The sequence below is a fragment of the Diadema antillarum genome, unplaced genomic scaffold (genome assembly GCF_040938485.1).
Source record: "Diadema antillarum isolate AM-2024a unplaced genomic scaffold, OU_Dant_1.0 seq00001003_RagTag, whole genome shotgun sequence".
Lineage (NCBI taxonomy): Eukaryota > Metazoa > Echinodermata > Echinoidea > Diadematoida > Diadematidae > Diadema > Diadema antillarum.
The window spans coordinates 1,187,694-1,193,733 of record NW_027271841.1 but is presented as its reverse complement, the minus strand read 5'-3'; the positions used below and the strand labels follow the sequence as shown (position 1 = coordinate 1,193,733).

Below are 6,040 nucleotides of genomic sequence, written 5' to 3'. Positions count from 1 at the left end.
CTTTCATTACTCACAATATCTAGCCTGTTCCATTGTTTCAAAAGGAAACCTACAAAATAAATGCTTTTCATACATTTAAACAACTATCTACACCTTGCTTGGGAATCATTACGTCTCATTCAGTCCTAACAGTTATTTGATAGACTTAGAATTACACAATTGTAATCAAAACATTCCATTTACATGCTGTTAACATAAAATGAAGCCTCCGAAACATCTGGAAAATTAATTTGGTATGCCTTATGTTTTTATGAAAATCATGTATGTTATGTAGAAAGTGATGGATAAATTGTGTCTTTTTTGGTTGATATACACTGTTTAAACATATTTGTAGGGCAACATCCTCATCTGCTCATATTTTATTGCTGAATGAAAAGGTGAGTTATGTGTGACACGTCTGCACTGTTTAAGAAAAATAGGTACATCGTATAGTAAATCTATATTGGTGAGTAAACAAAGCAGCCAGAAAACTGAATGTGATTAAATATCTTTAGATATGTCATAAGCAATCATTGGGTGGGTGAACAATAAATCTAATTTGATTTTGTCCAGAGAAAATCACAAAAATGCAGTGTTAACATCCGTTTGAAGCCTCCAAAACCACTTTTTCTCTATAAAGTGTATTGGCTCAAAAAATTATTGCAGTATCATAATGTTTTTATCATTTTTGTTGTCTGTCCATGTCTGTTGATGATTTCATGGCATAATTTGGGGCAGACACTCAAAGAATTTATCAGAAATGTCAAATTAGATGTTTTTGCTGTTTCGGAGGCTTCAATGCGTCTCGGAGGCTTCAGGTGTTAACGGAAAATTTGTATTGTCTCCTATTTTCAGAGAGTTTGGCGGATCTTAACTATTTTTGGTCTATTAGGTTAGGGCCCCATATCCTACATTTTGACATATATAGATTAGGTCGCTTCTCTTATCTATATTCATATTATTTGACTAAACACTTTGTTTCGGAGGCTTCAAAACTGCTAACGGAAATTTCACTTGATGGAATCAAATTATCACAAAATTTCAAATAGCCTTAGAATCAAGTAAACTTTGATGTAAGTCTAAAGTTTAGATGTACCTTACTATTTTCAGCATAAAAGAAAGTAACCAAAACACACCCACTGATCATTACTGTCCATCAAAGTTTGTAAATAATTGCTAACGGAAAATGAAGCCTCCGAAACTTCAAATTTGAAGTCATAGCATTCTAAAATAAAGGGCCAGATGCAAACCAAACTAATTTGGTCATTTCAATCGACCATACAACTATGCTTTTAACATAAAAAATTAGATCTCTGCAGTTGCTGTAGAAAATTATTAACATTTCAAAAATGTTATATAAATTTCAATGCAACAAAATAGTCATTTTTAGGGTACATATGTGACTGTCAAAACAAAACGCATCAATAATATACCTGGGCCTGATTATGCTACCCAAGGTGGCTACTCATAAGGTGACTCACATGGGAAAAAATCTTTGAGATCTGTAAATCTATGTGTTCAGGGTGGGCTAAAAGGCTAAAAATTGAAAGTTACACCCTTTACCGTGAAACTGACCATACAGTATAGAGGGTTTTTTTTTATTTTATTTCAAAACTATTTTGTATACCATATTACAGGGGAATAACTGTAATTATTTCAAATCAAAGTAATTATACAAAACTTCAGATGTACGGATGTGTTGATTCTTTGAGCAATGATTTAAATACTGATGTCTTCTGAAGTTGTTAATGAAGATCTTTGTTTTCTTTTTCCTCTTTCTACTCAGCATTGGTGATACTCAACTGCGCAGCATAACCAAGTCGTACCTGGCAAAGGGAGCGGTTCCTCCTTCAAAGGCGTCAGGTGGCATCAACAAGCTGGCACTCAGCATCGAGGACATACAACGGATCATAGCCTACATTGTCAATTATGGAGAGCAGCAGGGTATGGTGATTCCTGGGCGAGTGAGTGGGGTAAACAGCACCGATCCCCGCATACGGCTACTACCGTGCAACATTACAAAGTCGTCCGTATGGAGAAGCTACAAGAAGGCCATCAGTGACCAGAATGCTGAAAGAGTGTCAGCAGGTACAGTGTACAATTTTTATAGCTTATGTTTTAACTTGATTTCACTCATAATAGTTACTGTACTGTTCACCTTTGGTACTTCACTATTGGAAGCAGTAATTTTAAAAAGTTCAAGATAAATTGTATCACATTTCAGGCACATGTGTAGGTCAGTTAATACACATGTATTTCACAAAGCATCCTTCCGTATAAAGATTCTGTAATAAAGCCTTAGACATAAGGAGATATCACTATTTGCCACTAAACTATATCTGTAGAAAATTATAGGCTAGAAACATTTTTATTATAACTCTACGTTGTATTCTTCACATTTTGTGTATTCAACAATACTTGTCATTAATTATATTGCTTCAAAGTTTTTTATACATTGTATGTGCGTTGGTTGTTTCTATCCCAAACTCACATTTAAAAACTATTTTGAAGCACTAAAGTTGAGTTTTGGTTTCATCGGTGTATGGTAACTACCAATACCTTAAAAGTCTTTGCGTAATATGCAAGGTATATTGTATGGGGCATTTTTCTTTTCTTTTTTTCTTTCAGATTTTTTCCACAACATGCTCATTTACCATACTGTACTAAATGACTCAGACAATCCAAGATTGTAACACTGGAATATAATTCAGAGAAGCGTTTCTTTTCAAGTATTCTTTTCCCCATTGTTACATATTGAATTGTAGTTTATAAATTGAAAGTTACATTCATATGCATTTTAATGTATGTTCATTTGCTTTTTGTGTGTCTTTCAGGTCTCGGCGGCTTCAGGATCGCCAGCTACAGGTCCTTCTTGAACTTATGGGACCAATACTGTCCGTTCGTGATGACTACACGCCCCCAGTCAGACCTCTGCTGGCAGTGCCAGCAGAACAGTGCTGCTGTGTACAACAGTGCCAACTTAGATGAGGACACCAAACTCAGTCGCCTTCGGAAACAGCAGGACCATCTTGCACACGTCGCCGCAGAACGGAACCTGTATCGCGAGATGGTTGGCAACGCTCAGAATGCCGTCAATCAGAAACCAGCTGGTGAAGCTCCTGCAGCCCCTGAAGTCATGCACTACAGTTTTGATTATGCACAACAAATGCACTTTCCTTCAGATCCCATGCAGCCAGGACCCATTTACTTTTTGTGTCCGCGGAAGTGTGCATTGTTTGGGATTGTTTGTGATGGAACAAATGAACAGGTGAACTATCTCATCGATGAAGGGATGCAAAGCAGCAAGGGGTCAAACTCTGTCATCAGCTACCTGCACGACTTCTTCAGGAATTATGGAATGGGTGAGAGGACAGCTCATCTTCACTGTGACAATTGTGGTGGCCAAAATAAGAATCGCTATGTAATGTGGTATCTTGCTTGGCGCACGCTCTGTGGACTGCATCATGAGATTTCCATAAATTTCATGGTGCCCGGACACACGAAGTTCTCTCCGGACCGCGGGTTCGGGCTCATCAAGCATCGGTACAAGCGGCAACTTGTCAGCAGTCTACAGGACCTCAGTGATATGGTGTCAGACAGCTCTGTCAGCGGTTACAACATCCCACGGCTTGTCGGTATGGAGGATGGCAGTGTCATTGTTCCCACATACGACTGGCAGACCTTCCTGAGCCCCTACTTCTCAGCACTACCAGGGATCAAGCAGTTCCACCATGTCAGGTATTGTATTTTGTAACAATTGCACTTACAAAATCATTGCATTTACAGATAAACCCGTGATAATTACTTCTTGATTACAATGAAACTGTAATCTTCTTAAAGAATTATGCACCTCCGATCAAATTGACTGAAAATATGACACTCTACTACAAATGCATATAGAATTCAATGATTTCCATTCATCAATCATCAACATACTGAGATTTTTGTTCTGACAGGTCTTTATGGAAATTAGATTTAAAAAAATTTTCTTGCATAGTCCCCCTTTTTTTTACATTATTCCCTTCTATACCATATAATTTAAATTTTCCACATTCCTTTTTGTATATCCTGTGATGGCATGACTCTGTGATCAATGAATTTTTCTTTTTCCATCATTATTTTCAGGTTCAATGCCGATCACCCAGGAGTCGCATTCGTCAAAGTCTATCCCAGCGACAACGAGAAAGCGATCCAGCTGCTACAATACGTTCGGTTAGCCACCTACCGCCAGCAGAGCTCAAGCCGATCCCCCCACCTGGTCTCACCCAAGCTCGAATGGAGTACCTGTACAAGAGCATCCGTGAGTTCTGCACAGCGTCAACCCGTGACACCGTGTGCCCTGCTCCTCCGCAGTCATCTAAGGCCATCGTGGATGAGGACTTGACCGAAGAATGAGGACACACTAGCATCCTGTCCCCATTCCATTACCAGAACTTCCTTGGCTGATTGCCCACCTGGTCTCACCCAAGCTGGAATTGAGTACCTCCACAAGAACATCTAGGAATTCTGCATGGAGGCAACCTGTCACTCTGTGTGCTGTGGTCCTCTGCAGTCATCTGAACCCGATAGATGAGGATCCATTATTTGAAGAATGATGTCTCAAATGGAACCCTTCATGAATGACTATTATGAGTGAATGTTTTGAAAGTCTTGTTCCTCTATCTCTTGTGAATATCTACAGACAGAGCTGGCAATGATTTTCATCCACTGTAGCAACTGAAGGTTTGGTTAAAACAGAACTCCATTTCTTTCTGTGTATTTTTGTTTGCATAATAGAATTTTTTAACCTGCTTACTACAGTAATGGTAAATTTCATATTTTTTGCCATCATGCCAACAGATAGACATTTAAAGTTTAAACCTAATTGTTGTGCGAACCTGGCACGTCGTATTCATTTTTTTTTTAAATACTTTAGTCTTGCCATCTACAGTTACCGTACTAGTTAGGAGGTCTGTTCGCTTATGATAAATCTTGCCTTAAAACTGACCGTGCAATAGCTGCAATTCTATAGTGTAATCAGTTTACATACATGTACCTGCTATTATGTCGTTATATTGAAGTATGGAACATTAATTGTATTCAACCCCAAACTTTTCATTTGTGGAGTTTGACACAAGAATTACATTGTACGAGTTTTTCAGATAGATTTTGGAGATATTCATTTATCATTATTTTATGAGCTGTTACGACCTTGCCATGTATATGATGGAAAAATTGAGAATTGCGAAACTGTTGTATGGAGAGATTCAAAGGATTTACACCAGCTACACTGTAGTATCCTACAGTGTATTCTCTTTCATTCAAGTTTTGTAAGGTTTGTTCATTATAGCACAAGAAGCTTATCATGTGAGATTCAAACTATAATGTTTTTAATTTGAGGTATGCATACATGGGTACATTATTTTGTGAGCTGTTATGACCTTGCCATGTCCACCGTATGTGATGGAAAATTCCAAATTATAAAACAGTGTTTGGACTTTTACATGTGACTACATGTACATTCTAGAGTGTATGAAAAGATTCCCTCACTTACTTGTACAATGTAGTTATGCCAGCTTTTTCTGAAGCTTTTTCTTCCAGGTTTTGTAACATTTGTGTATTGTAACACAAGAGATTTATCTTGTGAGATTCAAACTTGACTGTGTTAATATAATTTGTGGTATGCATGTAAATTGTACATGTATCATTATTTTGCAAGCTGTTATGACCTTGACATGCATTTGTTGGAAAGTTAATAGGCGTTGCAAAACTTTGTTTGGACTTTTACATGTGACTACAAGTAAACTCTAAGAATATAAACAGATTCGAACGAGTTAAGCCAGCTTTTCTTGATACAGTTGTACAGTACTCTCTTTCTTTTGCAACATTTGTGCATTATAACACATGTAGTTTATCTTGTGAGATGCAAACTTGAATATTTATGATTTGAGGTACCGATACTGTACTCATGACGATGTCTTTAATATTTTGTTCACTGTTACAACCTTGCCACGTATGCGATAGAACATCTGGAAATGCAAAACTGTCAGAGTGTGGAGAGATTCAAAGAAGTTATGCTAGC

At 37.6% G+C, this 6,040-nt stretch overlaps 1 pseudogene; it reads left to right on the top strand.

Moving 5' to 3' along the window:
* The first annotated feature begins 1,727 nt into the window (after positions 1-1,727).
* LOC139742495 (uncharacterized) lies at positions 1,728-4,455 on the top strand (annotated as a pseudogene).
* The last annotated feature ends 1,585 nt before the right edge of the window (positions 4,456-6,040 follow it).